The sequence below is a fragment of the Camponotus vicinus genome, unplaced genomic scaffold (assembly GCF_025532165.1).
Source record: "Camponotus vicinus isolate PSW18456_S1 unplaced genomic scaffold, iyCamVici1.0 SCAF_14, whole genome shotgun sequence".
Classification (NCBI taxonomy): Eukaryota; Metazoa; Arthropoda; class Insecta; order Hymenoptera; family Formicidae; genus Camponotus; species Camponotus vicinus.
This window is the reverse complement of record NW_028141950.1, coordinates 6,028,358-6,051,233: the sequence shown is the minus strand read 5'-3', so window position 1 is coordinate 6,051,233 and position 22,876 is coordinate 6,028,358. Positions and strand designations below refer to the sequence as shown.

Below are 22,876 nucleotides of genomic sequence, written 5' to 3'. Positions count from 1 at the left end.
AAATCACACAATTTTTTCGAAATTACTTAATCTATAATTTTGTTAAAAATTCCTTTTTTAAAGACACAAGGACTAATATATATTATTCATACACACGCATATATTCTCTTAAATTGAATCAGAAAATATCAATAATCAAAGTTATAACAAGATTTCCTCAATATTTTATTTTAACAATGCTTTGCTTCTCCATTTTATTTCACTGATTATTAATCTCAGCATGATTCCATTATTTGCATTATTACATATCATAACTAAAACCGCTCGCATTGACTCCACTTAAGAGAATATATATACCATATTCCAATATTTTTAATTCGGAGGGACTCGCTTTTCAAGCGTCCTCGTGGGAGTTCTCGCCGGTAGCACTCGCGTGCACGGAAGACGATGGCCGTCCAATATATTATAATTTGTCCGGGAAGCACACATCGGTGGGTTCCCGGGTTCCCGGGACCCCCCGGGGGGTTTCGGGCGCCGCCGCCCCCGACGCTTCCGACGCCAGGTCGCGCGCGTCCTAAGACGTCATTCCCACGAGATGCGAGATGCGCATCGCGAGATGCACATCGCTACCTGTCTACCCCGTAGATACGTATGCACCTGTACTTGTGGCCGACGCACGAATAGAGGAACGTGCGTGGGTGTACGTAATCGTATTTCGCGCTACTCCTTTCGCTCTTAAAGCTCCTCCATCCGCGCTAACGAGAGAATTATTCCGTCGTTACGGCGCCGCTCTTATTCTCTCTTCCTCGTAGAAATTCAATGGAAAAATCCATTTTAAATGCCTCTCGGCGCATGAATATTCCGCGTTCTGATGAGCGCGCGCGCTCGTCAGACGATGAAAGATAAAGCGTATATTCGGTTACGAAGAAACCTCGAAAAAACAAACAACAAAGACTGCGGACTTGTGTTTTTTACAACGAAATCAATTCAGCACGTACGTTTCTCCATGCACGTGTGTATCCCTCTCCTCGTGTTTCTTGATACATTTCATTTTCTGCTCGGGCAGTCTAGATTTTTTTTCGATATCCAAGGTTACTCTATTATTCCTCCAGCAAAATGCACACATTGTATAAAATGTGTATATTTCATTTTATAAAAAGGAAATAATGTGTAGCGTTTTTTACAAAGATAAGCTTGTTTTTCCGGTTTATATGTGTAATAAATTTTTAATTTAAAAAGTTAAAATCTGAAAAAGATTATCCAAATTAAATTTATTATAAATGTAAAATTATTATAAATTTCGATGATTGTATAAATAATACTGAAACATAAAAAGATTATTAAAATTTACATAATTTTAATTTTAATAATTTTACAGTCTAATAAAATTTATTATACAAGTATGGGATGAAAAATAAGCTTTTTCTTGTAAAAATGCTGCGTTATTTTCTTTTTTCAAATTAAACAAATAGTAATATATTTCAAGTGCCTAAATAAATGAAGAGAGATGGAAATTTTGATCCCGCTGAGGACGAATCCAGTAGCCAGAAACGTTTCGGGGATAAAGATTAATATTTACCCGTAATCCTTGGAATCTTTATCGGCCAATTATACGGGGTGTGTCTCTAGGAGGCCGTGAAACTACCTGCCCCGTCGATACCCTCTCTGGATATAAAGTGGAAACTTTATTTTCTCGGCGTCTCGGCCAAAGCGAAAAGGGTCAGTAGGGTCCTCTTACCTGGGGTCGCGCCAGCAATTCGCGTCGTGTTTTTGGGGAAAAAATGTCAAGAAGATTTAGCTCGGCGATGCACGAATGTCGGGACTTTTTGACGTTAACGCAAGTCTCCCTCTCTCTATTATTTTTCTTTTCTCTCCTCTCTCATCGACGTTCCTCTCTCTCTCTCCTAAAGCGTGATTTGTGTATTGTTCTGCACCGCTGACTCCGACGTTTGTAATTATTACCTGCGCCAGGATGCGACGACTCTCGAACACGTCCTGGGAAATTTCTGCCTCGTGCGTACGTCATTTTGGCACGATAATAATACAACACATTTAATTCTACAAGCTTGCTCGCTGGATTCCAGCAAGAATCTCGAGGACACAACTAGAAAAAACGAAATGAAGAATATAGGAAAATTAAATATCAAAATATTTCGCTGACATAAAACGGTGCAAATCTCGAGAAATGTATTGATAATAGAAATTTTGTCGGACATCGTTGGCAAGATATAAATACTGTGCGAGGGGGAAACGACGTCGGGAGGACCGCATCGAATATTCCGACCGAATTCCCGCGTTTTCCGAGAAATTACGAGGGGATGCTACGAACAAGCTCGTAAAATAAAGCGGGCTCTCGTCGTCTACCTGGCAATTCCGAGGGAAACTCTGGTCAGGAATCTCCTAAAACAAGAGTCGCTGGAAGAGTGACATCTTTCCTCCACCTGCGACCCCCGTGGTGGAAAGAACGTGGAAGATGTTTCTCGAGAAGCAACCCTAATCGGCCCCGAATGTTAACCGCGTGATTTGTGCGCATAGCTCGTCTCGGAAAATGCGTCCCGAACGTAAATTTACAGTTGTATGCCGGTTGATCTCGGCTGTTCCACGAGATACTATCATTTCGCACTTTATCGCGCGCATTTATCTGATTGTATACGGAAGAAATAATTATAGGAGGGACGAGGCACGAGGTTTGCTTTAATTATTATGCCAGGGAGATGCCTGCATTCCAAGGTACTTCAAGATCACTCTCGAGTTACATCGACGTGCTCCGCGAAGACAGCTTATAAGCTTGCATCGCGTTCGGTACTCTGGTTCCTGGACGGAAGGGAGGTGAGGGGGAAGCCAGGGAAGACTGGTCCAGGTCTGAAACAAATGATAATGCGGGGGATATCGCATTAAAATCTGGCGCTACCTAGACTCTTGGCGCAACGAGTGTTGGGCGCCAAAATAGATGGACCTCGTTACAAATGGAATGGAGTTTATAATCAGTATCTCGATGGTGGCATCTCTGTACCCTGCGTTGGTCGAAAGAGAGAGAGAGAGAAAAGGAGAGAGAGAGAGAGAGAGAAGATAGTCGAGGCAGAAGAGATGAAGGAGAGACTGTTGGCGGTTCTTCTCTCCCGGTTCCTCGGCTTCTTCGTACTCGTTTATATCTCTCTAACCGGTGCCCTCGCGTCTTCTTCTCCCTCCCCCTCCAACCCCTGCCCGTCGAATGCATCGTTGTGGCTGCTGCCACCTGTATACGAGAAACAAGTCCAACAATAAGATTATAATGGCTCGTGGGAATGCGTCGTATTTATCATTGGCCATTGTTTACCAGCGTCTCGGAGCTCGCACTTTTTTAAATTGCACCCCCCTGGTCACCTTCCCTCGGTGCATTCGAAAAATCGGTAGAAACGAACTTGGACATAATTTCATTCCTGATGATTGAGTACATCTCGTTTACCGATCGCAAAGTCTCGAGCGACTTTTCTTGGTCGATGCACAAGAGCATCGACACTGGAGGCACCGCGATATTTACATTCGCGAGGCGCGCCGGTCAATCTCGAGCGGCAGGAAAAAAAGGGCTCGTGATAAATATTACCTCGCGACTCGAGGCTGGCTGCTTAGCTAGCGAGAAGAGGAAGAATCACCAGGAGGCAGCGAGGGGATTCTTGCGGAGAGCGCGAGAAGGGGCGACCTAGAGGGACGAGAAGAGAGAGAGAGGGAGGCGGTAAAGAAGGAGAGGAGATGCATCGAAGGAGTAGAGCGAAGGTGCATCCTTTGGTGCATCTTGCACGCGCATATTTGCATGCCGTCTGCGGAGGTAAGTCGAAGGGGCGTGGGGATCCACTCCATTGGCTCACCATCCGAGTAATGGTTGCTTAGCTACTCTCCACGAGGGTCCGTTGTGCCCCTTGGGCAACGAGGAGACCCCGATAATTCCTCCCGCGTATTCTCCGCTCTCTCCCTCTCTCCGTCTCTTTCTGTCTCTCTCTCTCTCTCTGGCTCTCTTCTGCTCCGTTCGTTCTCGATCGCCGCTTTCCTCCGCCTCTTTTCTCTGCTTCACCCTTTTCTTCTTCCTTGTTTTCCGTGCTCGCACGGAATGCGCCGTGACTCGCGCTGTAAAATCCATTCGCGTAGCCCGGACTACGCCTACCGCACCTACGGCTTCGCTGCGGAATCCGCTCGTCGGCAAAGTACGCCTACGTGATGCCCGTGTTTCCTGGAAGCGAGCTGTCGAACGCCGAGCGTTGCGAAATGCCGCCTGTCGATTCGCAGGAACGAGTCACTCGGAGTCGCAGCATTCTTCTCCTCTCTATCTCGTCGCGAGAGCGTCAACCTGGGTGACGGACCGGGTTGCGAGGCAATTTCGATAGCCAGAGTTCTTCCACCTCGCAAAGTCGTCTGAGGTAACGTTGCACGATATCACTTGGTTGGCCGAGAGCTACTCCGACCTGGTCAACTGACGCCTCGCCCGAATTGGCCGCCTTCTGTCGCGCTATGACTCGCACTCACGTCACCTCAGAAATTGGGTTCACGCTCGCGCAAGCCCGCTAATTAGCCGAGGTGAGCCAAGCCGGCCAAATGACTCGGTGGTCCCACGAACGGTCCCATATGCTCCGGCTTCGAGTCCTCCCAGGGCTAGATAGAGATCTTGGCTCTCCTCCCTCTCTCTCTCTCTCTCTTTCTCTCTATCCTTCGCTCTCCTCATCGTGTTTCCTCGGCTGGGCCCGTCGTGCGTAAAACGCCAGAGACGAGAGTAATTCCGTGCGTGCGTGCGTGCATTCACGACCCTGGATGCGTTTTGTGATCCAGATCGAGGCGATGCTTATCTCGCCCTGGTTCGGCTTGGCCCGGCCGTCATGCCTCGCTCGTCGCAGAAAACCGCGTCTCACCTGGTTCCTCCTCCTCCTCCTCCTCCTCCTCCTCACCTAGAACCCGCCCTCGTCCTAACCCGCCGCGTTTCTCGCGCCCGTCCGTGTCATCGAACGCGCCGTCTCGTTCACGGCCAGACGACTTTATACCAAAGTCCTGCCTTCGCGAGACAAGACGCGCGTATTGTCTCGTAAATTATCCGGCAATCTTTAATTTGTATAGCGATTCGCGACCGATAATGAAATTATGCGTGATTACTGATGATTATGTAAAGTACCTTCGACGATGTATTATAAAACCGACATATTTAACGACCAGACTTGTAAAGGGGGGATATTAAAAAGTCCCCTTTTGATCGTGACACTTTTACTCGATATAATGTTGCAACTCTTGGAGGAAGCTTTAGATTCTTTGAGTAATATGGATTTAAAAAGAAGGATTTTTTATTTTTAATACCATTTTTTTTGTGTAAATTATTTGTTTCAATTTTAATTTATGCAGGAAAAATTCGAGCTTCTGTTTTATACCTCGAGTAGACAGTTAGAGATTTAAAAGAGGAGCTCTCGATACAAGTTGGACAGTTTCAAGGGAAGGACTGTTAAACGAATGGCAATAGAAAATTGAGATTAAAAGTAGGAGGAAGACTTTGAGCAGGGTTTATTAGGATACATTTTTGTATCAACATGACTACCTGTTGGCACGATTCCTATCGTAGCCGAGGAAGGTTGTCTGATCCGCTTCCCTCGCACGTCTTTTACACGAAACTCGATCCTTCGTCGAAGGCTATAGTTAGCGCACCTAAAAGGACCGATCGATCAACGATGTATTCAAATTTAACATCCCGGCTGTATATCGCGAATAAGGATTTAAACATCGGGTGCGCGAAAACGAACTCTGTATTACCTTTAAACGCCGCTAAAGCCGGTCGCTATCGAGTTATCCGTTATTGACCGTCCAGTTCGAACCGATATTGTCCATTACGCTATCTGGGCCATTATCGCGAATCCTTCGTTATCCTCGTCGTCCTGTGCGTTCTTCCGTCAAGTCAAGCGTTCATCTTTCGCGAAACTTGTAGTCATGATTCATATTTCGTATTTTTCGACATAAATTATCCCCATCTCGTGCTGTCAATGATTGTCATCGATGATTTACCGAGAAATGAATTATTCAGGCGCGATGAGGGTAGATTTCACCCCCGAGCCAGCTTGGAACTTACCAGGGTTTCCAGAGGTTGGCGTCAACTTTCCTTCAAAGTCGTCGTCAACCTGGCAAAGCCACAGGAGGCAAGGGTCAGGATGGGACGGGGGAAGGAGCGGTCGTCGGTTCCTCGGAGGGAGGGGCGGGCTGAATGGAGCCACGGGGGTAGTGCGCTCGTTTCTACGACGACGCGAACCGACGCGATGCGATGCGATGCGATGCGATGCGATGCGATGCGATGCGATGCCAGGGGTGCCTTAGGTAGGTACCATTATGCAAATCCGTAGTCAATACCTAATACAAGATAATCACAATGATTATACGTCCGAGCCTCTCCCTTCTCACGGGCCCCTCGGTATCTGCCTCCTCTCGTGTACACACGTGTGCGCGTCCCTACCTACGTCCTCTCCTCCTTTTTGCAGGACGCACGCTTATCCTCTTCACCCTCTCCCTCGCCCTCGCCCCCGCCCCCGCTCTCTCTCTCTCTCTCTCTCTCTCTCTCTGCCTTTGCGCGATCCGTGTACGCTTGGAAGTTGGAAGTGCTGCCTCGGTGCCCCGCGGCGGCCCGCGGGGTCTCGTGGCAAAAATGCAACGCTGCTTATCATAAAATATGCCCGTGATGCAGTCTGAGAGGGAAGGACGGGAGGGAGGAGGGCACGGGGCCTGTGCGTTATACGCGGATGTACAGTGTGGTTTGGAAGTACCTCGCCCGAGAGATCGGCGAAAGAATTTCAGAGGAATTCCAGGGAACTTTGGCGAAGATTGTTTGGAGGATTCAGAAAAAAAATTTTATTTTATTTATTGTATGAGAAGAAATGTCAATGTTATTACGCAAGGAGCATTAAATGATTGCATCTGAATACGAGATAGGTGCTTGAAAATTGTTAAATAAATTTTGTCAACTTGAGGAGAGAGAAATATAAGATTAAATTAAGAATTAATTCTTCTTATATAATATATATTCTTCGAAAGTCGGTTATGGAATCAATATATTGTCGTTAAATACAGTAAATAGTCGTTGATGATTTCAGTTGAAGGTATAGCACTGCAAATCAATGAAATTTCAGTAAAAGGATTAGAAAATAACAATGTGAAATAAATAGGAAAAACTTTAAAAGATACATCTTGCTAATATACACAATTATTACTGATCTTTCCGTGAAATTTTGTTGCTATAATAAATATACATAAGACGGAGGAGCAAAGTGCGAGTGTTTTCACTGAAGATCAGTTAATATTCCCTAATAATTAGAATATTCTAACTTTGATTCTTTGATGAAAACTTGTGTCACTATTTTAATTAGTGACATTTTCATGTTGATTTAAATTTTTTTTAAATTTAACTCGAATATTAATACATAAATTTCATGCTGAATTTTTCGTTTGGGCGATTTGATATTTCCATTGTTATAAATGTATAACATAAAATATTTTTAAAATCATATATTGATTCTATGCGATATAGGGATCTATTTCTTAAGCGTTCTTGTGTCGAGATATGTAATTTTCTCTCATTATAATATGAGCTTAATAAGCACTTAATTATAGCCATTGTGCTAATATACAAACAAAGAATTAAATGATAAAATTAAATATTATAAAATTAATTATTAACGTAAATCAAAAATAAATATATATCGTAAAGAAGAAAACGAGAATGCAATGAGAATATAAAATAAATATGCACATGTACATCTGAAATAAGAACTCTTTATCTTATCACATTATAAAATTAGTGTCTTTTCATTTGTTTCTATTTTGTAAAATATTTTGAACGTTATATTATTTTTCTATATGTAATAATAATTTTTACAATCTTATAAATATTAAAGTATATTATAAATAACTATAATATCTGCTACATATAATATAATATATATATTATATAATATATATGATATAATATATTATTAATATATATTATACTATACAATATAAATAAAATTATTATTTTCAACAATAACAAACATAAAAAAGTCACAAAAAATTCGAAATAGGACGCGTTAAACATATCAAAAAAAGGAGAGGGAGATAGTCTTTCGTAACAATCTGCAACAATCTTATCGCGGAGCTGTTGCTCCGCTGATCATCACGGTGTCAAGTCTCGGACACCAGCGCTCAGGACCGAAGAAGAGGCTCGTTTCTGCAGGCATGTGTACGCGTTCGCCGTCCACCTCGTGCGATGGTAGCCTGCGGTCAATTGGAAATTGTCCCTAATAACAGGGGAACGCGGGCGCGCGCTGCGCTCCTATCGCGCGCTGCGCTCGCTTCCGCCGCATACCGTGTGAGATATTTTTCTGCATGTGTGTACATACACGGGGTACGCTCGAGAACGCGTTCCAGGCCTTCAGGGATCCGAAACGCGAGTAATCCGAGAACGACAAACGATCAGATTGCCCTCTCGCCTGAGTCGGAATTTTTCTCTCGTCTCGTCTTCGGCCTCCATTTTCTCACGTTTTATAGTCTAGAGGATTTCGATAGGTTTAATTGTGCAGGAATTGAGGAATATCTCATTTTATAGACGGTAAGCCAACAGTTTTGCATTTAAAAGTGTCAAGAAGAAGCTTTCAAACAGGAGTGATTTGGCTGTTTAAAGCGTCCAAGTAGATGTTGGCTTGGAAGTTTAGATTGAAAGTAGAAAGAAAACGTCGATTCGGCGAAAAATTTAGTTGCCAATTTCCTTTTCATCAAAGTCATTGACAGTCACTCTAGAATTTCGATAAACTTGAGGTTGGTATCTCTTGAACGAAGCTTTGGCGATGCTTTGATGATCAGCGATATCCTGCCATTGAATGATGCTGTTTGTTCCAATTCCCAGAGTAAACTCGTTATCTCCAAGAACGATGTGTAACACTGCGACAGTCATTATTCTAAATAATTAGCGCTCGATCATTCCGAGTCGAAAGTTAATTCGAGATCCGGCCGTCGAGATGTTTGACGATACTGATTTACCGTCATGAGTCTATACACGTTGTAGAATGCGCTTAAGGAGAAGACGAGTGACAGACAAGATGTAGAAACAACGTGATAAATGCGAGGGACTAAATGTAACAGGCCAGGCAGATCGGCGGCGGGATAAACCGTCGGAAGAAATATGACGGTCTAAGTGGAATTGATCGAGCGTTTAGATCACTATGTGGCTGCTCCGCGTGCACGGTAGCCAGTCTTCATCTTCTCGTCTCTATTTTTACCATAATCCAGCAGTAGCGAAGCTTGGCCATTTTTTATTGCTCGCGATATTTATTCATCCGCCTATAGGAATCTCTTCTCGCCCATTGGGGTTCTATTTGGGGTTCTATTTGGGGTTTTATTTGGGGTTCTATTTGGGGTTTTATTTGGGGTTCTATTTGGGGTTTTATTTTATCTGGTGTTTTATTTGATCCAGCTTAATTATTGTAGCGAACACAGATGTATCGGTTACCTCTAGTGCGGATTTTTACTTGAAACAAGTCTCCCTTATTTTGTTCAACTTTAAACGCGCAATTAAACGTTAATATTCAAATTGTGGGACAACCGTTTCGAGGAAGCGGATTGATTTGCAAGAGGCGAGGAGGATGACGGAGGAGAAGCCGAATTCGGGCGGTTCGAAAAGAGGTTGCGGAAGGGGAGGGGGAGGGAAGAAGGAAGCGACGGTGCCGCGTGTTCCTTAATGAAACGTCGCGACAAAAAACAGCCACCCCGATAATGTATTCGCGGCGGAAGTGGGGCGAGAAGGGGGACCGGGGAACCCGCGGTGTACCCGACCGGCCAGCGGGCCCTTCGGTAAGACCGTTACTAATTAACGCACGCACACACGCATACGTGCACACTTGCCGTAGTATCCCACGATCACCGGGGCCCAACGTCCCCCGTGATTTATCGATCGACCGCCACTCGGAAAAAGTAAATCGCGTCTCGAACGAGACGGATCCTCGGCCGCGGCGGTTTCCACGGGAGTCTCCCGGCTTCTTCGCTTCCTGGACGAGCCGGGAGGACGCGTAAGGATAGCGGAAGAGACGGGTCGCGAGAAGGAGAGGGCGAGGGGGCGCCGGGCCAGGCCGAGCCGAGCCGAGCCGGTGAGGAGACGCGTGCACGAGTGCGTGATATCGCCGCCACGCATCTCAGATCCCGCGCCGTGATATCGAGCACGCATATTACGAGGCCCAGAGAGCAGATGCTAACTTCGGTTGAACCCGAGCCGCCGCCGCCGCCGCCGCTGCCTCCGTTCCCGGTCGTTGCTTCCTGGCACTTGGGCTTGGGGAGAACGAACGGACAGTGTGCGAGTGCTAGAGACTTTTGGAGAGAGAAAGAGAGTGCCCTGCGGCCACTCACCACCCCGAAGAGGAGCGCTTCCTCCTCCGGTCAGGCCGCGATTCCAGCCAACGGACGTCGCGTCACACGTTTTTATCGCGAGCGAGTCCACGAGCTACTCCAAGGTACCTTCCTACCTGATGTACACATGTGTGTGCGTATTTTTTACTTGTTCTTTCAAGATGAATCGGTGGAAATGTCATTAATTAAAGGGATTTCATCGGAGATCAACGAGTATTCCACTGATGGAAACGGTGATTGATTGGCTCCCCGTGTCGAAATTTGTTCATTTTTTTATAGATTCCAGAGAATTTTAATTAGCTTTAAGCTTCTATTTGTATCTTAAATAAGCAAGAAACCAACGATTGAGCCTTAAAAGAACAAGAGTTTTTAGCAAAATTATAGATTAAGTTTTAAAATAAAGTAATTTGACTGTTTAAAGTATCAAGACAGATGTTGGGTGAAAAATTCGAGATTGAGAATAGAAGAAAAATCTTGGGTCTTTCACTGATTTATAACTGAAACTATCAGTGACTATTCACTGCTTTTTAAATAATATATTGATTTTATTTAATAGAATACATTTATAAAATAAAATAAAGTTATATAAATTAAATAATTTTAAATAAAACAATTTGACTGTTTAAAGTATCAAGACAGACGTTGGATGAAAAATTCGAGATTGAGAATAGGAGAAGAATCTTGGGCTTTTCAGGGAGATTTCACTGATTTGCTATTTATATTTATTTATTTGAAACCATGAGTGATTCTTCACTGCTTTTCAATAATAATACACTTTATTCCATTTAATTTAGAGTACGTTTGTTCGCGAATTCACCGACAATTCTGCGAAATCGACATTAAGTGAACAGGCTGTCAAGTCTTAAGAAATCGTGACACACGAACGAAGCGAGAGGGCGATCGATGAAACCTGGCGCGACTTCCACAAGTTCGTTTTTCCTTTCGTTTAATTCGCGAACAATCCCTTAACGAGCCGTCTCGCGAAATTTACTCCCCCTCCTTCGCATTCCACGCCACCGCCATACGTTGCATTCGGAATCGAGGATCGCGGCTCACGAAAGCCGTCAATCGTTCAATTAACGGCCGCGTTCGCACGTGACCGGTGGCACGAATTTTCGCGAAGGCGAAGGCTGTTTCCGAGGGACTTATCAACGCCCCGGATCGGTGCGTGCGAGAACGCGAAACCCACCTTGCTCAGGTCGAACCAGGCGCGTTTATCTCGCCATCGAGTTCGCATTTAGCCGAATTTAAATGCCGAATCAATTGGGACGCGCGCGAGACGAAGGCTCCTTCCTCTTCCTCCGAGGACTTTGTACACCCGATATATCTCGGAGTCCAATAATGCTCCGAAATAATTTCGCATCCTCCGATCGCGCGATCTTCGATCTCGAGGCTGGCGGACGATTACCTCGGCCGGGTTCCTGACAAGGGAGAATTCTCGGGGTGAATTAGAGTCCTTTTTATCGCGCGGGAGCCTCTTCATTCCGCGAATTCCTCAGGGAATCACCTGGACGAGCGAGAATATACGACGGGGATCGGCGCTCTTGGGGAACCGACCTCTCAACTCCTGTCTTGTCTGAGTTAGCACCTTTTGTCCCCCCGGTTGCTCGTCGACGGTATGCGAGGCGCTTCGCGCCTCCGTGATCCTTGATTGGCAAATTGCCGGAGCTTTTTGTACCTCGCTGCCAGTCGAGCCGTGGCCTATCTGCCTTGCTAATTTGCCGCCGCTTTCTTTCCCGGATTCCAGCCCGGCATCCTCGATGTTGCTCCGAGAAGCCGAGGTTCCAGGAGGTTTCAGACGCGAATCGCACGCGGGAGAAATTAATTGCGAGATTTCGACCGAAAGCTTCTCCTTCAAAAATTAATTATCACGCTCCTCGCGTCCGCACGAACGGAATAATGGCGGCCGGTGATGCTTACATTTCGAGAAACGGCCAGACGGAGTCCTGAAGACGGCGAGGCACGATAGTCCCGAGAATTGATTACGAGCGTAATTACCGGTCGTGGATTACCATAAATTTCCATGAGGCTCGCGCGCGGTTACTTAACAACGTTCGCTTAAAACAATTAAAAAAAAAAGAAAATAAAATGAGAGAGAGAGAGAGAGAACAGACGCGAGAGTAAACAGGCGAATTAAAAATTGAAAATTAGCCCCTCCGACGTTCTCGCTCTCGCTCGCGAGGAAACCATTTCCACACAACGGACGCGCAATTATTAATCGCCGTAATTGCACAAACCTTCTCTAACGTAAGAACTTGTGTTAACGGCGCAAACGTTGCTAAATTGGTGAATGGCGCGGACGCTAACGAGGAAATCTCATTGCGTGATTTCATTCAACGTTACCTCGTGCGCGTCGCGCACGTGAAAATGGCATCCGCTTGCATTCGGTTTGTTGCAAATAATTGCGAAGCGGCGTTTTAAACGCGGCTTTCGTTTCTCGCCTCGCGTCTCTTACAATTAACATTTAACGTTTCATTGCAAAAAAAATTAATATTTAATTGAAAATAAATAATTTTTAAAAAATAATTTTAATTAATATGAATTTGCAATAAGATTCACCTTTCTCTCTCTCTTTGAAATATCTATGGATTTTTTTTATAAGAATTATATATGTTTATGCATTAAAAAAAATTTATAGGAAGAAAATTTTATTATTAAATAGATATATGAGAATTTTACTTTATACAGGGTGTTTCTTAATAAGTGCGAAAAATTTTAGGAGATGATTCTTTGTCGAAAATTAAGGGGGTTTTTCATGTAAACATTAAAAAGTTGTAATAAAAAATTCAATAGGGGTTGCTAGTTTCATCCCCTTATAACAATACGAGAGGCTGAAAGAGATATTAATAAATAACCTTTTTACTAATGGAAAATATCCACCTAATTTCATTTCTTTAACTTGTTTCAAATTTGAGAAAAAAATAAAAACCTAATTTTTACCCCCATTTTTGGAGGAATGTAAATTGAGGAGTGTAATCATCTCCTAAAATTTTTCGTACTTATTAAGAAACACCCTGTATATATAATTTAATAATTTATTTATATAATTTAAATTTATTTTTTTATCGTGTAAATTACTTTATGAAAAATACGGATATAAAGATAAAAAATAAAACGTATAAAATGATAACTTTTTATTGAAATTATAGATAGAAATTATAAATAGAAATTATAAATAACTGTCGGAATCGAGCTTCAATAGTCACAATTAATGACGCTCGCCAAAATGAGTGGCTCTGGCGTGTGCGGCTATATTTTAATTCGCGAGCCTAAGAATAATCGATCGCATCGTTATTTGTCGCTTTACAAGGTGGCATCAAGGTCGTCGGCAATTTATACGCGAATGTCCGCCCCGGCCTATAACGTTAAAACGCGCGCAGAAGATGAGTCGAGATAACGAAAATGGTAAATACATTTTCCCGATGTGTCACGGTGGACATCATGTCCACCTACAAACGGGAAGAAACGGGTATGCATTAACGTGTCGGTTGATGGTAATCGCTGCCGGGGGGAGGGAGGATGACAAGATCCATGCAAAGATGCAGTTTAGAAATGTAAGCTCCCTCGAACGAACGCGTTCCTACACGAATAGCCTTAAATTTCAAAGGCCATTCGGCTGTTATCTCCGTGTGTATGACTATATAATTCCGCAAAATGTATGCGATGCTTCAGACCCTCCATCTCTCTCTCTCCTCCTCCAATGATAGAGTCAAATATAATTGCAAACGTAATTATAATCGTATCACTTATTCCTTTTGCTATAGAAAAAGAGCTTTTCTTTTCTATAAGATTAATCAAAGATTTTTTATTTATCTTATGTTATCAAATTACACACTTAATTATTATTTTATTATATTATAAATTTATTATATAATTATTTTATAAAATTATTTTATAATTATATAATTATTATATAATTATTTTATAGAATTATTTATTATAAAATTATTTTATTATATTATAAAATTACACCAATCATTATTATTATTTTTTTATTTTAATTCATGGAATGATAAACGGTACAAATTTATCTTTATGATAATTAAATTATTTACATTCATATTATCTCTAATCATAATAAGGGATGATTAGATTCTTATTAATTATTTTTTTTCCTTCTTCAAGATTAATTTTAAACAAACGAGTTAATTTTGAATTTGACAGATTCTTATGCCATTTGCACTAAAATTTACTTGATGTTTAGAAGCGCAGCTCGCTCTTAATGACGTCACGCGAGCAACTGCATCTCCCAGGAGAACGAAGAGGTGGCGAGGGTGGGAGGAGGGAGGGGGGGGAGGCGATGCTCGTCTTTATTGTCGAGCAGTAACTCGGTACGCTCGACTCGGTAGCGTCAGGCAGACAGGGCCCAGCTTCGTAAGTGACGTTTCTCAGAAGCGGAGAGACGTCGAGCGCGGGCGGACGTCCTCCCTTCTCGCTGCCGTTCCCGTCTCGGGGAACGAGCCATGCGAGAGTGGCATTCCCGACAATCGTTCTCGAAAATCTCCCACGGTGCGCGAAGCCCCTCACCCCCCTTCCCCCGCCCCTCGCGAAACCCTCTCCGTCTTATTCCTGCGTCACCCACGCCCGACAGGCTCTCTCTCTCTCTCTCTCTCAAGAGGGGGTGGGAGGGTGATGAGCCTGAAGGGTCCCGAAGGCGCGCGAATTATCAGTCGCGTGTGATCGTCCGGAATCTCGCGACCCCCGACAAAGAGGATGGCCATCCATAATTCAAGCAATCCGGTCAAGCGAAGGCGCCGATTGGCTCTTTAGTCGCGCATGGAAAAGCGACGTTTCTTCGTCTTCCTTTTTTTTGTCCTCTTACGTGTCAATTCCGCCGACAGCGAGGAGACCGGGGAGGACGGGGGTCGAGATCTACCCCCTTTTTAATGACATTTAATCGTCATCGTTTCTCATTCACCTTCTAAAAGGGAAAGTAAAATTGAGAAAGCAAATCAAGCTACGGGTCTCTCGCGATGCGGCCATTTGAGAGAAGCTGCACACACGTGCACACGATAAAGTTAGACTTTATTGCGCGGTAGTAATTAAGGATGAAATGCGCGCTTTCGCGAAACGCAAGCGAAAAAATATGATGTCTGTATTCGTGTGGTTACAGGATACGAGGCGCATACGCACGGCAGATCGCAGGCGCACAAGTGTAACGTGTACGGCCATCGAGTGGAACCGAGCGGAACCAGGTATGATTGTTGCACTAATAATGAAAAAAAAAAAAGATTCTCCGATCGCAACACGCGACGGACGGTCAGCTCGCTTCGATTCCTGCGGCGTCTAATTAACCGTTAATTAAATTAGATTGCTTTCCTATTAATCTCGTTTTATTTCGCACGTTCGATTATCATTATATATTATTATTAATATTATATTAAAAATTATTATTAATATTATATTATTAATATATTATTATTATATATTATTATTAATATTAATTTATAATATATTATTATTATGTATTATTATTAATTATTAATATTAATATTATATTATTAATATATTATTATATATTATTATTAATATTAATTTATCATATATTATTTATAAATATATTATTATTAATTATTAATATTAATATTATTAATATTAATTATATTATTAATATATTATTATTATATATTATTATTAATGTCATATATATATATAATATATATCGCTTGAAGAGAAGAAATTTTTCTATAACCGCGATTTTTAAGAGACAAGAGCGATTCTAATTCCTTCGGGCTTCGCGATTGAAATAAAGCAATTAGAAAATTACCATACGTAATGTCGGCCGTTTCCGAAAGCGGTACCGAGGAACGGTTTGAAGCCGAATGCTATCTGATAAGGAGCGTTTCCGTGCGTTTAAACGACGGCATGCAATGCATTCTTCCTATGTGGCAACTCTCGTCCATACAAGAGAGAAAGAGAGAGAGAGAGATTGTGGGCCTCATTAGGGCCGATCGAACCTCGCCCCCGCTCAGGGAAAATCGTGGATCCATTGGAGAGAGATCCAAGGTCTCTCTTTCTTGTTTCCCTGCTCCAACCTTGTTTTCAACGACGATCCAAAATCTCGTTGCGTGTCGTGAGCCTGGCGAAGCCTGAAGGACATTTCACGCCGCATAATGATGATCGTGAATAAAAGATTGCGAGAAAATGTGGGAATTTTAATTAAGCTTTTTGGCCTCGTGTTCTTATGCTCTGTTCTTTGGAAAATATCCACTGACCACCGAGCGATCATGGGAACCGTGCTCGGTTAATTGGGACTTTATTTGTGTTTTACGAGCCGCTTTAATATAACTCGACATCTATTGTTAATTGAGAATTATTCACGCCTTTGTCCGCGATATACTTTGAAATTATTTTAAATAATAAGGGGATTTTATTCTCTGCAAGTGAGACAAGAGATTTGGTAAAGATTACTTTAAAAGTATTTTTAATTTCATGCCTGTTTTGTGGGAAATCTTCAAGAGTATACATTTGTTTTTCTTAAATATTTAATCATCATTTCTATGCAACACAAGGAGAGTTTATGCACCTTATTATTTCCTAGAAGAATCTTTCCTCTTTTAAATAAATTCTTCCATGAAAAAATCTCGATTTTGAAAACAAGATCAATTGTTTGCTTTGTGAGAAATCTTCAAGATATACATATTCTTCTTAAATATTTAATTATTATTTCTAGGTAACACGAGGAAAGTTCATGCTTCTTATTATTTTCTAGAGAGAATAATCTTCCCTTTTTCAAATAACTTTCTTCATAAAAAATTCCGGTTTCAAAAAAATATTTGCAATTGTTTATGAGAAATTTTCAAAAATGTGTATATATTTTTCTTAAATATTTAATTATTATTTCTAGGCAACACAAGGAGATTTCAAGCTCCTTATTATTTTCTAGAAAGAATAATCTTTCCTCTTTTAAATAAATTTCTTCATAAAAAAATTACGGTTTCGAAAAAATATTTGCAATTGTTTATGAGAAATCTTCAAAAATGTGTATATAATTTTCTTAAATATTTAATTATTATTTCTAGGCAACAAAGGAGATTTCAAGCTCCTTGTTATTTTCTAGAGAGAATAATCTTCCCTCTTTTAAATAAATTTCTTCATAAAAAAATTACGGTTTCGAAAAAATATTTGCAATATTTACTTTATGAGAAATCTTCAAAAATGTGTATATATTTTTCTTAAATATTTAATTATTATTTCTAGGCAATAAAGGAGATTTTAAGCTTCTTATTATTTTCTAGAGGGAATAATCTTCCCTCTTTTAAATAAATTTCTTCATAAAAAAATTACGGTTTCGAAAAAATATTTGCAATATTTACTTTATGAGAAATCTTCAAAAATGTGTATATATTTTTCTTAAATATTTAATTATTATTTCTAGGCAACAAAGGAGATTTCAAGCTCCTTATTATTTTCTAGAGGAAACAATCTTGCCTCTTTTAAATAAATTTCATAAAAAATTACGGATTTCGATCTCTGAAATGTTAATTTGAATTTAATACTTATTCCGATCTACAGAATCGTACGAAGGGAGGAGGAGGGAAACTAATTCTTAATCGAATACGAAGCGAGATAAATGCTCGCGAAGCGAGCGCCGGGGGTGAAAGCGAGCTGGCAGATTTCCTCCGGAAGCCGTCGCCGGGACGCGTCCTGAATTCGCTCGTTCCGAAAATCCTTTTGTATTTTAATGCCGCCGGCCGATATTTGAGCGGTGCTGGCGCGCACGCCCCGCTTGTATTCAAAGCAGCCTTAACTAATTTGAATAAGGAATAAAGTGCCTTTTCGAAGTGATATAAGCGAAACGCGCCGGCCTCCGCTCTCGGGCCTCGCTGCAGGACATTTTATCTAATCTTGTCATGCCATGTAAGGCGGAATGGGACAGGCAGCTCTTAAAAGTCGCAGCCACCGACGTTATTATTTAAATAAGGTCCCCCCTCTGTCTCTGTCTCTCAAGCAGGGCGCCTTTTTTTCATCTCGCGCGTCCAGGTCTGCCAGTTAAGGTAAGATATCGATGCCTTCCTTCTCGCTAAAAAGTCCACATTATTCGTGATTTCGACAAAAGGGTTGCAGGTATCGGTCGTTAACCCTCTATTAAATTAATCAAAATTATCGATAGACATTTTAAGTAACAATCGTGTTATTTTGATGATAAGTGCAACTTTTGGAGAGCGTCTTGCACCGATTGTACTCATGGCAACTTACGAAGCAACGCGAGCATCGTTTTGAGACGCTTAAAATCGAGATTCATTAAGGCTGCGTTTTGAATTTTATCACTTGATGGCGAAGAAAGTCGCGAGGAATGTCCAGACATTCCAGCGCGACCGCGTCGCGCGCTCTTTCCGCTCTCCGCCTCGTCCTCTCTCCATGAAACATTTATATAAAACATACTGGCGCGCACACAATCGGCGATCGCGTCGCTTCGACGTGCGTCGCATGACGAATGACGGCGGGTGGAAATAAAAAGAGGAACTTACCTATACGGCCGATAGGGATGCGCGATAAGGCTAATGGAAACACGTGCCAATAATACGCCCGTGGAGTAGAATGGAAAGACGTGTAATGAAAGGTTGCGCGCGAATAATATGTAACTGTCTCGCCGCAACGCGCTCCGATTTTGCGACGCAACAGGATCGCCGAGCCGTCGAGCGAATACCTTTTTCCCGTCCGATAATGGAACGGACAAGGCGCCGCATCGACGTTGTCGTCGACTGGAGCTGGAAAATGTGGAAATTCGAGAGAGAGAAAGAGAGAAGGAGAGAGTTCCATGCATATTTTTATCGCGTCGCCCGTTCGCGGATGACGTGCAATGTTTGTTCGTTGGTTTGTTGCCATTGTATTCTTCCTTGTATAGGAAAATTTCTGGAAATTTAGTTTGATTTCGAAGGAATCATAAGGATTCTGATTGAGAAATCTGTGGAGATTCAAGTCAGAAGTGTAATGATTCAAAATGAAGTGTAGCAATTTTAAACGATTAGATTAAAGATAGATTCTATTTGCTTTCTTTAATGTTTTCCCAAAATTCTTTCTCAATTTCCATTTTAATCGAACAGAATATTTTATCAGATAGAGAAATTTGCAATAGCTCAATGAGGATTGGTTGATATCTAGTTTTCATTGAAACTCGGAATTGATTTATTTGATTAAATAGAGCCAAGATGTCAATTAAATATTTTGAATTTTTTATGAAGGTAGAATCAGATTTTTATTTGTTTCATATTTTATCATATTTATTCGCGTGTGACATGCATTTGTTTCTTGTTATTACATATATCTTCCCACAGAAAAATTTCTGGGATCTGATGGAAATTTAGTTTGATTTCGAAGGATTCATAAGGATTTTGATTGAGGAATCTGTGGAGATTCAAGTCAGAAGTGTAATGATTCAAAATGAAGTGTAGAAATTTTAAAAGTAGATTTGCTTTCTTGTTTTCCCAAAATTCTTTCTCAATTTCCATTTTAAGCGAACAGAATATTTTATCGGATAGAGAAATTTGCAATAGTTTAATAAGGATTGGTTGATATCTAGTTTTCATTGAAACTTTGAATTGATTTATTTGATTAAATAGAGCCAAGATGTCAATTAAATATTTTGAATTTTTTATAAAGATAGAATCAGATTTTTATTTGTTTCATATTTTATCATATTTATTCGTGTGTGACATGCATCTGTTTCTTGTTATTATATCTTCCCACAGAAAAATTTCTGGGATCTGATGGAAATTTAGTTTGATTTCGAAGGAATCATAAGGATTTTGATTGAGGAATCTGTGGAAATTTAAGACAGAAATGTAATGATTCAAAATGAAGTGTAGACATTTTAAAAGTAGATTCTATTTGCTTTCTTTAATGTTTTCCCAAAACCTTTTTCGATTTTCATTTTATATTTTAATCGAATAGAATATTTAAAGCTATTTTATCAGAAATTTGCAATAGCTTAATAAGGATTGGTTGATATCTAGTTTTCATTGAAACTCTAAATTGATTTATTTGATTAAATAGAACCAAGATGTCAATTAAATATTTTGAATTTTTTATGAAGGTAGAATCAGATTTTTATTTGTTTCATTTTTATCATATTGTTTATTCGCGTTTGACATTGTGCATTTGTTATCATATCTTTCCACAGAAAAATGTCTAGGATCTGATTAAAATTCAGTTTGATTTCGAAAGAATTATAAAGAAAGAATTTCGAAAGATTCCGGTTAAGAAATTCAGATCAAAAATATAATATTTGAAAATTATAAAAATAGATTTCATTTGTTTTCTTTGTTTTTCTAAAATTCTTTCTCAATTTTCGTTTCACATTAGCATGTTTATTACTATCTATTATTTGAAAAATTTCTGAGATTCGATTGAAATTTACAATTTAGCTTGATTTCGAAAGAATCATAAAGAATCATAAAGATTCTGGGAGAAATTTGTAGAGATTCAGATCAGAAGTAATGTTTCAAAAATTCTAAAAACGGATTTCATTTCTTTCTTCGTTTTCTCAAAATTCTTTCTGAATTTCCATTTCACATTAGAATCAAGCAGAATATTTAAAACACTTTTATCAGATGGAGAAATTTGCAACGGATCAAATAGGTTTATTGATCGATACCTAATTTTCATTGAAGCTCTGGATTAATCAAATAGAACCAAGATAAGAAAACTAATATTCTGAATTTTTATAGACATTTTTAGAATCAGATATTTCAAAATGAGGAATAAATATCGTTCATATTATTTTATATCATTTACCATCTTATTCACTAGTCGTACGATGTGACACTAATGATAGAAATACCGATCCGCAAACAAACATACGCATATGTATTATCAAAATAGTTTCATGCATTAATTATCAGATGACACTAAAAACATGGAGGAGCAAAATTGAAGGTACAAAGGCTCACACGCGACACGCGGGACGCCCGGACGATAGATGTATCTCTTGTTTTGTCGTTATTAAGCGGTCATCGTGCATGTCAGGAAGCGGTTAAGATAATCTCGCTGCAAAATCGTAGCGGGTTCGCGGCATCGCCCGGGATCGCTGGAGGAACAAAGTCCGAGGCATATATCGCCGCGAGCGATATATGCCACGAGGCCCTTCGAGGTATATCCGGGGAACAGGTGAGGAGCCGTAATAATATGGAAATGATAGGCAGCGCGAACGATTTTGCGGCGGAGCGGATATACAAAGCGCCGGCTGTAAACGCGTTTGTTGGTTCTTCCAACCGCAACCAGCTCGGTTCGCTTTTATTGCGGGCCTCCTTCGCGGAGGGTCTGTCTTTTTTCTCTTTTTTTTTTTAATCCTCTTCTCACTCGACTTGAAATATAAATCATGGCGGTAATTTTTGAACAATACCTGCAAGTGTGTAAAAATTATTATTTCTCGCTGGGACGCTTGAAAGGAACGAGCGGACGTCGGCTCGTTTCCTGAAATTCTCGAGCCCGAGGCTCGAGATCGACGACGCCCATCGATCATTCGCGCTCGGTACCGAGGGACGTTTGAAAAATGCTCTTTGGGCGCTTAATCGCCTAAGGTGAGCACGACTGACGGCAACAACGACGAGGACGACGACGACGACGACGACGACGGTATGGTCAGCCAGGGCCGAGCTGGCCTACATCGTACGACTCGGCCTGGTGGCTCGTGAGCACGCAATCTGATAAGCCTAGACGTGGCTCTCGTGCCGAAATAAACCGTCGCGCTTTACATAATGCGCGGAGAAAGAGGGAGAGGCCGAGGGAGAGAGGGGGAGAGGAGGAAGGAAAGCGCGCGATGGGAAGGGTGGGAAGGAGAAGGACGAAGACGAGGGCTGTTGAGCGTGGTGCATGTCCATTTCCGCGTGTTTGCATCGCCCATCTCGTCCGTGGCTAGTCCAAGAGGTAGACGGGAAAGGCGGGAGGGTAGCAGAAGCCGGAAAGATCGCGAAATGCTTTAAATCGTGCGCACGAGTCGTCTCCTTCAGCTTGTCTTCCCAAGACCTTCTCGAGTCGGGATTGGCTCCCTCGCCTTCGATTGAAATTTTTAATCTGATATTTATTTTAATAATTTCGAAACTACTTAACTCTCTTGTAGTTTTGCCCAAAATTTCTCTAACAATAAATAGGAAACTGTTCAAAGAATAAAATTCAAAAAAAAAATTCCCCTAAATTTAATTATCTATAAACTATGTGTGAGGAAATTTCTATGGGAAAATCTCTATGAGAGAAAAATTACCTTTTTTTTATGAGAAAATTGAGGATAAAATTAGCAAAATTTCGACTCGAGTCTTTACGAAATTTTCATGGCGGATACCAGGATACGCGAGCTCGTGAAAGTCGCCAGGTTTCGTCGCGGTTAGGTAGACGTAAGGCGGAATGGCGAATCGTAGAATGGCTCGGAACAACGAGAAAGCCAAGGCTGAGTGGCTGCCGGATAGGGTGAGGTGGAGAGAGGCGGGTGGTGGAGGTTGAAGAAGTCAGGATGGCGCGGAGTTAGCCAGCCGAGACCGACGGTCACGCGAGCTCGACGCATCCGCGCTGTGTCCTGCTGTTATTTTTATCCGCGACTCGAGAGGGGAAATGATGTATGCCGCAAAATGTGTGT

At 41.4% G+C, this 22,876-nt stretch overlaps 1 long non-coding RNA gene across 2 annotated transcripts in view; it reads left to right on the top strand.

Annotated features, from left to right (window-relative positions):
* LOC145965460 (uncharacterized) overlaps positions 1 to 22,876 on the top strand; it is a 142,786-nt gene that overhangs the window by 69,469 nt on the left and 50,441 nt on the right. For both annotated transcript variants that reach the window (XR_014436718.1, XR_014436719.1), the window contains exon 6: positions 15,419 to 15,500. This is a non-coding gene — a long non-coding RNA (uncharacterized LOC145965460). The remainder of the gene's footprint in view (positions 1 to 15,418; positions 15,501 to 22,876) is intronic.